General features: G+C 39.7%; 1 pseudogene across 1 annotated transcript; it reads right to left on the bottom strand.

The window, feature by feature from the left end:
* Positions 1 to 7,320: 7,320 nt before the first annotated feature.
* LOC116549082 lies at positions 7,321 to 7,785 on the bottom strand (annotated as a pseudogene). Its single transcript, XR_004267704.1, has one exon. The product of XR_004267704.1 is annotated as a 40S ribosomal protein S15a pseudogene (transcript).
* Positions 7,786 to 12,466: the final 4,681 nt, after the last annotated feature.

The following is a 12,466-nucleotide window of genomic DNA, read 5'->3' as shown; positions in this document are numbered from 1 at the left end:
TAGTAATGGCAAAATATGATCAAGAGAAACTGAAAACAAGACAAGAGATGGAAGAATAAAACGCTCTGGAAATTCTTTGAATAAAGTCAAGTCCTCAGACCCAGAAAAGGATATTGCAGCCTTAGGTAAACACTTAGAAGCCACTATCAGTCACAGTGAGAAATCATGGAGTATTGGAAAACATCTCCAGAAGACTGAAGATGGGAAAGTGCCCTTAGTCTTACTCAAAATCATTAGTCAAAAGGCTAAGAAATGGTAATCTCAGAAATCACAGCTCCCTAGACATCATCCCCCCCTCAGAAACCTATAGATGTATGTGAAAATAATATACTGAAAAACTATAGTTGAGTCCAGTGAAAAAATGTAAATTACCTAAACATTCTATTAACATTTTATATAAGTTTATTCATGCATTTATCAAGAAGTACTAAAAAATATGCATATTTTCCCCATGGCTAGCTAGTTTTCCCAAAAAATATGCATATTTTTATTTTGGCAAAACAATGGACTGACTTTTTCATGACATGCTGGATATGATGGTGGAAAAGGAGATGCATGGTTATGCTGCAAAGCAGCTTGGCAGGGGGAAGATCAATCATTGGGAATGTAAATGTTATCTTTGAGCTGAGTAGGGTATTAGCCGCCTTCTAAAAAGCAAACACAGTCTTTAAATTGCATTACAAAAAAGGAAAGAAAGCCTCAAATCATAGAAAGAAACATTCCTAATGTACCCTTCAATGGTCGAACCGTATTTTGAGTTTTGTGTGAGATTATGGATACAACATATTAAGAAAGATATTGACAAACAGGAGCATGTTCAGTAAGCAATGAACAAAGGCTGATGACTCTGGATGTCATGTCAATTAGAAAGTGGTTGAGGGAACTTGGAATTTTAATCTGGAAAAGGTTAGACAGTGATGAACACCTAGACTGGCTTTCAAGTCATTCTGCTATTTTGAGCCTCAGACTTTTCCTGTAGAAAACAAAAGGGCTTGAAATTAATGGGATCTATATCATCTCTCAAATAATAGGCTTCTTCTATGCAAAATTTGAAAAGTTATAGTAATGGGTTAAAGAATATGATTTGTCTTACTATAGAAAATAGAATTAGATAAACATTCCAGAGAGGTAGACTTGTAACTAGACATGAAGGAACTTTCTAAAAATTAGCTGCATCCTGAAAGACTAGGGTGTTGATGGCTAGTAAACAGGATGACAATGGAAATTGTAAGGTCTGACCATGCCATGAATGGCATGGTAATCTCTGACCTGCACGTACACCCCAGATGAGTTCCTGGAAGAAATGATCAACCCCTGTGGCGCCTAACTAACCTAAGACGTTCTACTGTTTCTTATTCCGGCCTCAGTTGACAAGGCTGTTGGACTTTGTAATGGACCTTGGCCAACCTTGTGACACCACACCCTATGATCCCCTTCCAGCTTGCAAACCTACAACCTACGACCGCCTCCCAGCTTGCAAAAAACCGCCAGCTGTAACTTCTGTAACTTTCCACTATTTACCCCAAACCTATAAAATCAACTCCTATCCTACCACCCTTTGCTGACGCCCTTTTTGGCCTCAGCCCACCGGCACCTAGGTGAATAAACAGCCATGTTGCTCACACAAAGCCTGTTTGGGGGGTGGGGGTCTCTTCATTCAGCTCATACTTTTTAAGAGAAATATTATTCAAGGAGTGGCTGGATGATGATGACAACAATGATAATGGTGATTTCTATTACATTTTAATTTAATGTTATGATTATCTTTACAATATATTAAATGTCCATTATATGCCAGTGACAGAGGCAAGAGACAGCCAAATGCCTAGGCAGATAAGGCATGATCCCCGGAGAACCTGCGACCCGTCCAGGTCATTGTGAACAGGGGGCTTACCTAAACATGCCCACGGTGAAAAAGTCCATCCCTTAACACATGCGCAGTAAGGGAAATAAATCAGTGTGTGGTTCAGACTAAGGGCCCTCCTGTGCACTGGAAGAATGGGGTGGAGCCGTCAGGAATTTGCGCCTTAAGCAGGGGAGGCGCCTGGCTGCTTCAACTCGTTTGTGGTGCCCTGGTATTCAATTCGTGAGGTGGAAACTTGTGTGCAGGACCCCTCTTTTTGTGGAGAACTTTCCTTTTGTTTAATAAATTTTGCCCTCCTCACTTTTCAGTGTGTCCATGTGCCTAATTTTTCCTGGTCGGTAAGACAAGAGCCCGGATATAAGCTGAGCTAAGGAGCAAAAACTCCTGCATCATTTTGGTGGCCTGTAGGGGGACATGAGGAAGGGTGCGTAAAATGTGGACCCAAAAATCTATTTCCCTTTTATTTCTGAGCTTTCTCATCCTCAGACTTTTTCCGAGGGCAGGAGAAGCTGTCCTGATCACACCCTCCCTTGCTCTCAGGGGTCGGGAATGCAGCCTAACCCAGTATTTTCTATGGCATTTTTTTCTTTTTTTGTTGGGGGGAGAGGGGCGTGAGGAGACTGTAATGGCATCTATTTTTTCTTTTACAATATTGGGGGTGTTCCACCCCAATTCCAATGGCCACAGGTATATGCTCAGGATGGACCGATGAGAGGCAGCTCCCGCAACCCTCCCCTCCCGGCTAGGTGCATGGCCATGCCCACTACATGTGGGTGTGGTATCCAATAGCCACGCAGGGCGGGGATGAGGCACAGCCGCTGCCTGGGCCCTAGGGTGGCCTGGGGGAGGGGCGGCGGTGGCCTCGGCTCTGCTCGGCTAGCAAGCCAGCATTCCCAGCTAGCCAGCATTCCCAGCCACTGTCCATGGAGTCTTTCCCTCCGCCTGACAGCAATTAAAAGTTTCTCCCTCTGTCAGAGAAACCATTTGCGTAAGAATAAGAGGTTCTTCCTCGAGGCATCTTCCCCACCCAGCACTTAGGCTTTTTCCTTTTCTGTACCCTGTCAGCAGTTAACACAGCCCCACACTTAAGCTTTTTTTTCTTTTCTCCACCCTCTTAGGAGTTAACTTTTATGTAAGAGGTTTTCCTTTCTCGAAAGGCATCTTATTAGACTAGGACCTTAATTCACAGGATACCAGTTTTCCCTCCCTTGTTTGAGAAGGGTCCAATTATGTCTTATGGTAAGGACGCAACAGCCAGTCTGGTGAGGGACACCTGGGGCTTGATCAGTCCATGCACCCCACGAGGCAGTTCTTTTGTCCCAACTGAATTCCAAGCTTTGGGTCAAAGACTCGGAGGAAACAAAACTGGATCTGAGGGATCCAGAGGCAGACAACAATGGAAGTTAAAAGGCACAGCACAAATGAGCATGACTAATTCTTGCCGATAAAGCCAAGCCTCCCATTTCGTAAGCCAAACCTCCCGTTTCATGGATGAATGTCATGCTAGTATCCAAGGCATAAGTGAGGTCTAGAGAACTCAAAGGCTACTGACACCACGGGGAAAGGCAGCACATGGGTAAGAACAGATTCCCACCCCCTAGCTGAGGAAGGACAGCCCTTCCTTTTAAGCTTCTAAGACCACTTCCCCTTAGCCTTGCATTTCAAAGAAGTAAAAGTTAAGACATGGCAGGCATGAGGTCATTGGCTAGGTCGGCTGCAGCCACTGACAAGGCCTGGAGGTTAAAGATTAATCGCACTCCTAACTATAGATGGCAGGCATAATATGGAGAAACACCCTCTGGAAAGTATTGTCCTCCCTCAATCTTGCTCAAACCACCACCTAGTCTACTTCATCAATTACAACCCTCTTACATGTACTATCTAGAATTGTAAGCTTTTAAAAGGGCTAGGATTTTCTTTGTCAGGGAGTTCAGTGCTTGAGACGCAAGTCTGCCGAGACTCCCACCCAAATAAAAAGCTACTTCCTTCCCAGTTCGGTGTTCAAAAGGTTTGTTCACGGCTGCTCCTGCTTCAAGCCCCCATTAGCATGGGTGAAAGCCATATGGGCACCCATGGGCAGCACCCTGTTGACATTACTGGGACTCGGGGATATGAAGATGAAAGAAGGAAAGAGGACGCCTTTTCTTTCTCTCCCTCATGTACTTCAGGTATTTGCTAGAAAGATAAAAGAACCAAGGTGGCCTGGCTCCCCTCTTTCCAGATGAATAGTCATTCAAATTGAGTCTGTCCCCCTTTTGAATACATCCTGAAACCCTGGGGCTCCTTTGAATACAAAAAGCATTTTTTCCTTTTTCCTCCTTGATCCTCTCTTCACAAATGGATAATTGTGTTCCAATACTCCAGGACACTTCCCTCAGAGGCATCCTCCAAACTGAGAAAAGTTAATTTCCCAAACCTTAAACTGGGTGGCTTAGAATTGAGCTCACAGGAAGGGAACCCAGAAACCTGACATGCTGGCAAAAGGGTAAATTTTTTTTTTTTTTTTTTAACCAGTTGGACTTTTATCCTCTTCCTGTACAAACTGGTACAAGTAATGGTAAGGATCACTCTTAATATATTCTCTGTAGTTTTGATTAATTAAAATGAATGTACGAGGTTGGTCTTAAGCCCTAGGCAATCTGGTATGCTTTGCATGTCTTAATTGAGGCTTGTTGGTTTAACCTGTGACGTCACTTTTGGTAATGTTCAAAAGCCAGTAATATTGGCTGCTTGGTGTTGCTAAAGGTAATAAGGAATTTAAAAGAATTTTTCTAAAGAGTATGTAACTTAATTTAAAGTGAGTATCTAAGTTATAAGTATATTTAAAAGGCCTTTATGTTTTTCTCTTTATATGGATAAAATGTATTATAAATATAATGGATCTTGTTTTGCTGGAAAAACATTTTTTCTCAGTCAACTGAATTGCTTTTCTTCTCTTTGTCTTGCCACTCTTAATGCATGCGTAATAGGCCCTAAGATAACTTCTAATGCCATGGGACTCCCTGGGAAAAACAGAAAAGGTGCCACAGATTCCATCTTAGAAGAAACCCCTTTTCCTCATGGAACCCCAAGAATTAGAGGCAGGTAGATCCCTATCAAAATCTGTTTTTGTCTTCCAGCTATGCCTGTTTATCAGACCATAGAAACTGCATGCTTTCCTAGTCTTGCTCTTAAAGGGTCCCACCCAGAAACCAATAATCCAATTAGGGGATTGGCAAACAAAAAATGTTAAAGCTACTGGATCTCCTTCTATCTGTATAGTTATATAGGTGATGTTTGTGATGTCTATAATTAAAAGAGCTCTAATTAATTGTCCTAAAGAAAAATAAATGCTTAGATAAAATGTTTTTGAGGAAAAAATAAAAGCTATAATGCCTTTTACTTAATGTGACTTTAATCTTTGACAAATAAAAAGTCTTAATGAGTATTGGTAAAATGCAAACGTTGTCAAATGTAAATAGGTGGTCTAAATTATACAGGTCAGATACTGTACTAGGTTTGCTAAATGTTTTAAGGTTATAAATTGCTGCTTTAGCTGTTGAGAACTATTCCACTTGCCTGTTTCACAATTGGTAAGGCCTGAGAAATACGGAATTAACCACACCCTTAACTACGCTGGAAGGACTCAAACTTTATTGATGTCTAGTACATAACTAAAACAACTTGCCAAATTTTATATAAAAGTTAAAAATTGCTATTAATTACCATTATAATATGTAATTGAGACCACTGAAAATAGATTTATATACAACGTGTGTAAGAACAGTAAAATGTGTTTTCAGTAAAAGATTATAGGAAGGCACAGAAATGTAAAGTTTTGCCTAGGGCTAAAGGATTGTTTTAAATTAGATAAGATGAAGCTAAAGGTTTAAAGAAGTTATGGAAAGTTTCTAAAAAATTAATCTTGAAAAAGAAACTCTGTGTGTGAACACTGACTAAATTCAAAAAGGTATTTCATAGTTTTTCTGTAAATTGAGCATTGAAATAAAAGCACAAAAAGGTGTTCTTAAGGTCCTAATCTGCTCTTTAGCAAAATTTGTAAAGGGTTATAAAAGATTTATATGAATCTCACCTCATGGTCAAACTGGTTAAGATTGGATAGACTTGTCTATAAGGTTTCATTTAAAAAACTGGGTTGACATTAATTATAAACTAATTAAGGGTAAAATTAGACTTTCTCTCCCTTGTACAAGATTTTAATGTAATAGTAAAAAATAATGAAATATTTTCACTTGTCTTGCAGATAGACTCCCAAGGAAAAGAAAGAGAAGACAGGAGTCACATTTTTTTGGAAAAGCTAAGTCTTCCCTCTTAATGAGCAAAGATTTTTGCCCAGTTTAAAAATTTTTGTGATATAATTTTGGCAAAATAACCGATGGAAATCTGGAATTCTATTTCATAACATCAAATGTTTTAAACCACTAACATATTTAATAGGCTTCCCCAAATCAAATTTCAGCTTCAAGGTTGTCCTTCCTGATCCCTAGTTTTTGGATGCTACAGAGGACCCCTAAAGCATTGAAAAGAGAGGTAAACAAGATTACGTGACATTTTTTAGGTATATAGGATTGCCAAAATTATGTTTAATCTTCTTCAGGTTATATTTAGTGAATAATATTAATATATGTTCCAAAATTGTATGAGATTTAAAAAATTCTAATGTCTGAGTATACGTTATCAATCACAATTAAGGGTGTTAAGTTATTGTAAACCACAGAGATAACCAAATTTCTTTGCCAGTCATGTTTTTGACTGTAACTACCTGGACATTTGGTTATTCATAGACAATTGTCTTATTTTGATCCCCTTCAAAACATGGTTGATAATTAGCTATAGAAGTTTGACAGGTACCCTCAAATACAGGTTTCTGATAACTTTGAAGATCGTGACATTGGAATAAAGGAAAAACATACAGGACTCATGAAGAACTGAAATGTTCAGGAATATCAAGCAGTACAAGAGTTAACTGAGTGGACTGAACTAACTGAAAACTGAAGTAGTCTTTCCTTAAACTTTTGCTTAAAACATTGCTGATCTTTGTTTTGTTTTTTAGAGTCAAGGAAACTTTTATTTTGAGCTATTTACAGTCTTTAATAATTGAGTAAGGTAGACACCAGTGAACAAAATTTGGAGCATGTTTGTTTCTCTCTGCATGATTCCTCTAGAATTTGGAAACTATCTGTGAGTATTCTTAACTTAGGGCAATGTGGTTATTTGCATCAGTGCAATAAGAATTCATTTTCTTTTGCAACAGGATGCAACTGGAGAAACTGGTTGCTCTACTAAGGCTTTGACTGGAAGGGTATCAAGCTCTACTTGCAGAATTGATAAAAAGCCCCTTGGGGAAACTGGCCTCATACCTTGTTTACACAGTCCCTCTACAGGGTTACTAATCTGTGGTGAGTAAAGAATGTCACTTTCTTTTTTTTTTTTTTTTTTTTTTTTTTAGGAGGCACCAGAGTCCATGAGGCATTTTATTTGTAAATATATGTATTACATCCCTAGAAAAAGAATCCCAGGATTTTCCCTCCTGTGTGTTTTCGTCTTGCTTCTTCATGGTCCATGATGCCAGCTGAGGTTGTTAATACAGTGAAGCCAAACTGGCGGGACGGAAGCAGATTATTCTGCCATTTTTCTAGATCTTTGAGTTGCACATCAAATCTGGGGCTGATCAGACCACACTTGTTTAGCCTGCCTGTGAGGTTCACAACAATTTTCCCAGCTCTGTGATCGTCAATGATTTCAAATTCGCCAATGTAACCATGCTTCATCATCACAGTGAGAAACCGGACGATGACTTTGGAGCATGGCCTAATAAGCACCTGGCGTTTGCCTCTCTTTTCGGCATTGTTGATGCTCTTGAGAGCATCAGCCAGGACATTCATGTGCACCATTGTGGTGGCACGGAAAGATGGCAGAAAGAGGACCAAGAATGTCACTTTCTAATAGCTCAAAGAAGCTCATATTCTTGGGACCCCAAGAGGAGAAGAATTCACTCAACTCACAGGTATTTGAGGGTAAAAATCCATGGCTTGGCTTGGCTTTTAAAAGTCCTGTCTTAGATTCCTTGTGGAATAAAGTTCTATCAAAGCCCATTTAAAAGGCCTATGTAAAAATAATTATTCTTGCTGCACTTTATACAAATAATAAGGCCAAGTGTAACATTAAAGTTTATTTTGCAAACAACTCAGTCATATCATGATTTGTTTTTAATAAAAATGAGGACTGAGAGAGAAATTATGTTTCAAAACTTATTATACATTTGTCATTAAATTCTAGACTCATTAGTTGTTATTAAGTTTTTCACCTACATTTTCAGCTGCAGCTCAGAAGAAACATAAAGAGATGGGTGATATAAAAATCTGGATCAACACTCTAGTTCTGAGCAATTATCCCACAATTCCTACCAGGTGATGGGGGTAAATGGGGTGCCCGCAACCTGGAGATTTCTTTTTTTGGGAAAATAAGACCCAGGGAGCTCACCAAAGCCAAGCCCCATGCACCCAAATCTTAGCAGACATAACTATAGCCACCAGTGATCTGGGCATGCTAGCAGCCTTGGGATTTTTGGGCTGTTCTTACCTTTACATTTCATTTTGATACTTGTCTTCTAATAACCTGGTTTGTCTCTTCTTGCCTTTAGGCCATCAAACTCCAAACAATCATGCAACCAGAGCCTCAATTGATGGCCCCTTTTTACCAGGGACCCTTAGATAGGCCTTTGAGTGAGATCTGACTGCCATATTATGAAAACAGTGCCCGGTGAGCAGAAAGCAGTTAAGATGGATCGCTGTCCTTATCCTTATTCTAATGACTGTTAGATGTACTTCTTTAGAGGGGGGAATGATAGAGGCAGGAGACAGCCAAATGCCTAGGCAGATACGGAAGAGTCCCCAGAGAACCTCCAACCTACTCAGGTCATTGTGCATAGGGGGCTTACATGACCACGGTGAAAACTTCTGTCCCTTAACACATGGTAAGGAAAATAAATCAATGTGGAGTGGCTCAGACTAAGAGCCCACATGAACACTGGAAGAATGGGGTGGAGCCACCAGAAATTCACTCCGTATGCAGGGGAGGGACTTGGTCTCTTCAGCTCATGTGTAGTGGCCTATTCTATTTGTCAGGTGGAAATCTGTGTGCAAGACCCCTCTTTTTTTATGGGTAGCTTTCCTTCTGCCTAATAAATTCTGTCTTCTTCACCTTTCAATGTGTTCACGTGCCTAATTTTTCCTGGTCATGAGACAACAACCCAGATTTGGCTGTACTAAGGAGCAAATAAATCCTGCATCACCAGGATCTGATTGTGGTACTTTACATATGTTATCATATGCATGGAAATTTCTGTTAGAATTGCCATGGGGCCGGGTGCGGTGGCTCAAGCCTGTAATCCCAGCACTTTGGGAGGCCGAGGCAGGTGGATCACGAGGTCAAGAGATCGAGACCATCCTGGTCAACATGGTGAAACTCCGTCTCTACTAAAAATACAAAAAATTAGCTGGGCATGGTGGTGCGTGCCTGTAATCCCAGCTACTCAGGAGGCTGAGGCAGGAGAATTGCCTGAACCACCAGGAGGCGGAGGTGGCGGTGAGCCAAGATCTCGCCATTGCACTCCAGCCTGGGTAACAAGAGCGAAACTCCGTCTCAAAAAAAAAAAAAAAGAATTGCCATGGTAGGGAATTGTTTAGCAGCTGGAAGGATGGTCTTGATCAGTGGTTATTAAACTTTAGTATGAAGAACTTGTTAAAACATAGATTGCTAGGTCCCATTCCAAGAGTTTCTGATTTAGTAGGTCTGCAGAGGATCCTAAGAATTTGCATTGTTAACAAGTTCTCAGGTGATACTGATGCTGCTGGTCCAGAGACCACACTCTGAGAACCACTGATCTAGATTATTTCCAACTTTCATTCTAATGCTAAGATTCTGTGTTTTAATAATCTTTTTAATTTTTCTTCAGGAGAGACAGATCTCTACTCTCTTGGAGCAAGGCCCTAACACAGGAAATTTTTAAAAATCGTATCATTGAGAATTATAGTTTAATCACTTAGGCCACTGTACCTACCCTTCCCTTATGTCTTTCTTAAAATGCTGTTTTTTTCCTTTTTTTTCCCTATTTTAAAAATGCTGGGTTTTCCTTTTTTTTTTTTTTTTAAACAAAGTTAAAATGCTTTATTTTCTAACTGTTTAGAGGGAAAAGCAAACTACTTTTACTTTGCCTCATTTCTTCATCATTATACAATTTTGGACACTGTTATTATTGTTATCTCCCAGGATTGGCGGATTAATGAAATTACATTGGAAAACATAAATGGTATAAAATAAATGATCAGTATTATTTAATGAGAATACTGTTACAGTATTTTAAAACTCTGGAAAGATGAACTTTTTGGCTTAAGGTGAACATGGGAGTGGGTATTTGATGATGAAAAGATGGGGCGTGTGTGTGGGTGTGTGTGTGCATGTATACATTCCACAAAAGTGTCAAATTTTATCTTTAGTTGCTTCAGGTGGCTTTTCCATACGATTTTTTTTTAAACATTTTCATTATTTGGATTTACAGCACCCCAGGGTCTTTAGCTATTTCAAAAGGTGTCACGCCATTCTGAAAAGTTCCTCAGAATAATATTTAAAGTTACTTCAACTGAAAAAAATACATATTTGTTATACAGACATTTTCTAATCTGGTGAAAGAGATAAATGTTCACACTTTAAATAAACAAAATATCTGGAAATTGCTTGTAGGGTATTTAAACTTCCATTCAATACTGGTTCCCAAATGAATTACAAAGTGTACTATACCCACAGAGTCTTGGCATCTAAATTGACATAAAACACCTGACATATTTTGAAAGGAAAAAAACCTTCACATTTTCAAGCAGTTCTCAATTATATCATTAATAGATCATCTGAAATAGCTGAAAGTCCTAATGATTATTTTTCTTTGAGACTGTTTTTGTACTTACAGGTGAAGCGATGTTTTCCTGATGTCCTAAGAAGTTTTTTTTTTTTTTTTTTTGAGATGGAGCTTCACTCTTGTTACCCAGGCTGGAGTGCAATGGCACGATCTCGGCTCACCGCAACCTCCGCCTCCTGGGTTCAGGCAATTCGTCTGCCTCAACCTCCTGAGTAGCTGGGATTACAGGCACATGCCACCATGCCCAGCTGACGTTTTGTATTTTTAGTAGAGACGGAGTTTCACCATGTTGACCAGGATGGTCTCGATCTCTTGACCTCGTGATCCACCCGCCTCGGCCTCCCAAAGTGCTGGGATTACAGGCTTGAGCCACCGCGCCCGGCTAATTTTATTCAATTAATGTTATAGGTGCCACTAGAGGAGCTGGAAGGTGTTTCTGGCCTTTTGCAAAAGAAAGCTTTCTTCTCAAATCAATGCAAAATCTCCTTCCTCTTCTAACTATCTCAGAGCTGGGGGGAGGAGGCAGAGAGTGTATGAATTTGACAGGGCTTCTGGACCTCTAGGTAAAAAGAAAGCTTATATATTAACATTATAATTGTATCAATTAGATGCTAACTTTATTTGATTTGAATTATTTGATTTTCAAAAATAATGAGGCCCCTAATAATTGTATGTATAGAGAAAGAAATGATGGTCCACAATCTTTGTAAACACTAAGCACACTTTTTTGTTCTCTATCAATGAGCAGCAGGCAGCATGTGGATCTCAGATATCTGAAGACAGAGCATATGGGCTGATTAAATGGGGTGTTAGGAAAGGTCTGAAATCAGAGGTTAGCATGGCCAACCCTCTGTTCCTCCAGTCCACTCCCTGCAACCAGCTCCCACTGGCTTTATCACGACTGCCCAATCTCTTCCTACTCCAGCGTTTCTCAACCCTTTAAACCAATGCCAACTTTTCATAAATATAAACATCTTGTTCACACTTTCCCCAGAAATTCTAACACATTCCTCAGGATTAGGGGAGTAGAAACTTCAGTTAGGAATCTCTGTATTTGCTTTGTAACCCAGCAGCAAAAAGAATGTGGTTGTGTTTGGTTTTCTGGAGTTGCCGTTATAAAAATAATAGTTTTGTTATATTTATATAAAACTAAATTATGAAATCTAACATGTCTTCTCAAATTTTTCGCTTGCCTCCAACCACCACTTCCCAGAGATTCTAGTATTTCTCTAAGAGCCCATTCCTCCAACTGAGAATTATTGCTCTAATTTCTACATCATGACCAGGACCTGCTGTGTAACTTGTGGGGCCTAATGCAAAATGAATATGCAAGGTCCCTGTTCAAACATTATTAAGGATTTCAAAATGGCTACCGTGGAGGACTAAATCAGGGCTGGGACCTTTCTAAGCTTGGAGTCCTGGGTGACAGAACAGAATGCATGCCACAAAGCTGTCTTTGATCATGACTTTTTAGCTTCTGCTATTCCTGTGTTTGACTTTCTCTGAGTGTTTCCTAATTCCAATTCCCAAGAACAAGAATCTGATTGGCTAAAATAAACATTTCATTCCAGAAAGTGTTACTGGTTGCTGGCAGACATATTCATTGGACAGGTCCTTTAGTCAGTCAACTATGTCAGAACTAAGCAGTTGTGTATGATCAAAGCGGTGGATTTGAATGGGAGTAGAGA

This window comes from Sapajus apella, unplaced genomic scaffold (genome assembly GCF_009761245.1).
Source record: "Sapajus apella isolate SASKATOON/1434 unplaced genomic scaffold, GSC_monkey_1.0 scaffold6, whole genome shotgun sequence".
NCBI classification, from domain to species: Eukaryota; Metazoa; Chordata; class Mammalia; order Primates; family Cebidae; genus Sapajus; species Sapajus apella.
The sequence above is the reverse complement of the archived record's forward strand: the minus strand, read 5'-3'. Positions and strand labels throughout refer to the sequence as shown.